This window comes from Herpailurus yagouaroundi, unplaced genomic scaffold (genome assembly GCF_014898765.1).
Source record: "Herpailurus yagouaroundi ecotype Mexico unplaced genomic scaffold, PumYag 184, whole genome shotgun sequence".
Lineage (NCBI taxonomy): Eukaryota > Metazoa > Chordata > Mammalia > Carnivora > Felidae > Herpailurus > Herpailurus yagouaroundi.
In genome coordinates this window covers 15,722,529-15,724,984 of record NW_024412415.1, presented here as the reverse complement: position 1 = coordinate 15,724,984, position 2,456 = coordinate 15,722,529, and the positions used below count along the sequence as shown (strand labels likewise).

At 36.5% G+C, this 2,456-nt stretch overlaps 1 protein-coding gene across 1 annotated transcript in view; it reads right to left on the bottom strand.

Moving 5' to 3' along the window:
• DTWD1 (DTW motif tRNA-uridine aminocarboxypropyltransferase 1) overlaps window positions 1-2,456 on the bottom strand; it is a 26,336-nt gene that overhangs the window by 16,288 nt on the left and 7,592 nt on the right. The gene's annotated exons all lie outside the window — the stretch shown is intronic.

Genomic DNA, 2,456 nt, shown 5'->3' with positions numbered 1-2,456 from the left:
AAAAAAAAAAAAAAAAAAAACGTGGAAAAAAAATTAAAAAAAAAATATATAAAACTTAGGTACCAACAATCCATTTTTTAGTGACACACACAAACATAACTAAACATCCACTAAAATAGGATAGGCATCTACTACCAATTATAATTTGTAAACTATCCCAAAAGGTGAAATATATACCCAGAAAAATAAAGTGTGATCTTATAAACTTAAAAATTTTACAAAGTAACACTAATGTCCTCTCGCTTGAAGATTTCATACTGCTTTTTAAAAATATAAATCATTCAGATGCTTCACTTCTAGAGATAAAATAGTAAAATTACTTTCCCATTTAAATATTTCTTTCAAAGAATAATGGCTGTCCAAACTGTTACTCAAATATTCTGTAAGCACAGTTATCTTTTTAGGGAGAAAAGAGACTGGGGACCTTTTGATTTGATATGCATTCCAAAGCTGTAAAATGAGTCTTTCATTATAAAGCCTTATGGCATTGTGGTGTTTAACTATGAGGCCCCAGGCACTTTGAGTACAAACACTAAGAGAAGAAATGCTGTGACTGCAGCAGGAAACTTTTCTGCGGTATCCCAAATAGAAAGTGAACAAAAAGTCCAGTGGAACATAATATTCAACATAATTTACCAACAAGAAGTTAGTAAAACTAATTTAATTACTCATCAGGAGTTTTTTTTATAGATTGTAAATACCAGTAAGCTTGAGACCCAAAGAAAAAAGACGCTTGTCATTGAAGAAAAATACATTAAAATATACTGGGAAAATAAAATATATTGGCCAAATTTACTCAAAGTAAATTTACCAAGCTGCCTCCTTTTCTTGAGTCTCAGATCCATTTAAGATCATGTGAGACGGGATAGAAGGAACATACTTAAAGATCATAAAAGCCATTTATGAAAAGCCCACAGCTAACATCATCCTCAACGGGGAAAAACTGAGAGCTTTTTCCCTGAGATCAGGAACACGACAGGGATGCCCACTCTCACCGCTGTTGTTTAACATAGTGCTGGAAGTTCTAGCATCAGCAATCAGACAACAAAAAGAAATCAAAGGCATCAAAATTGGCAAAGATGAAGTCAAGCTTTCGCTTTTTGCAGATGACATGACATTATACATGGAAAATCTGACAGACTCCACCAAAAGTCTGCTAGAACTGATACATGAATTCAGCAAAGTTGCAGGATACAAAATCAATGTACAGAAATCAGTTGCATTCTTATACACTAACAATGAAGTAACAGAAAGACAAATAAGGAAACTGATCCCATTCACAATTGCACCAAGAAGCATAAAATACCTAGGAATAAATCTAACCAAAGATGTAAAGGATCTGTATGCTGAAAACTATAGAAAGCTTATGAAGGTAATTGAAGAAGATTTAAAGAAATGGAAAGACATTCCCTGCTCATGGATTGGAAGAATAAATATTGTCAAAATGTCAATACTACCCAAAGCTATCTACACATTCAATGCAATCCCAATCAAAATTGCACCAGCATTCTTCTCGAAACTAGAACAAGCAATCCTAAAATTCATATGGAACCACAAAAGGCCCCGAATAGCCAAAGTAATTTTGAAGAAGAAGACTAAAGCAGGAGGCATCACAATCCCAGACTTTAGCCTCCACTACAAAGCTGTCATCATCAAGACAGCATGGTATTGGCACAAAAACAGACACATAGACCAATGGAATAGAATAGAAACCCCAGAACTAGACCCACAAACGTATGGCCAACTCATCTTTGACAAAGCAGGAAAGAACATCCAATGGAAAAAAGACAGTCTCTTTAACAAATGGTGCTGGGAGAACTGGACAGCAACATGCAGAAGGTTGAAACTAGACCACTTTCTCACACCATTCACAAAAATAAACTCAAAATGGATAAAGGACCTGAATGTGAGACAGGAAACCATCAAAACCCTAGAGGAGAAAGCAGGAAAAGACCTCTCTGACCTCAGCCATAGCAATTTCTTACTCGACACATCCCCAAAGGCAAGGGAATTAAAAGCAAAAATGAATTACTGGGACCTTATGAAGACAAAAAGCTTCTGCACAGCAAAGGAAACAACCAACAAAACTAAAAGGCAACCAACGGAATGGGAAAAGATATTTGCAAATGACATATCAGACAAAGGGCTAGTATCCAAAATCTATAAAGAGCTCACCAAACTCCACTACCCAAAAAACAAATAACCCAGTGAAGAAATGGGCAGAAAACATGAATAGACCCTTCTCTAAAGAAGACATCCGGATGGCCAACAGGCACATGAAAAGATGCTCAATGTCACTCCTTATCAGGGAAATACAAATCAAAACCACACTCAGGTATCACCTCACGCCAGTCGAGTGGCCAACATGAACAAATCAGGAGACTATAGATGCTGGTGAGGATGTGGAGAAACGGGAACCCTCTTGCACTGTTGGTGGGAATGCAAATTGGTGCAGC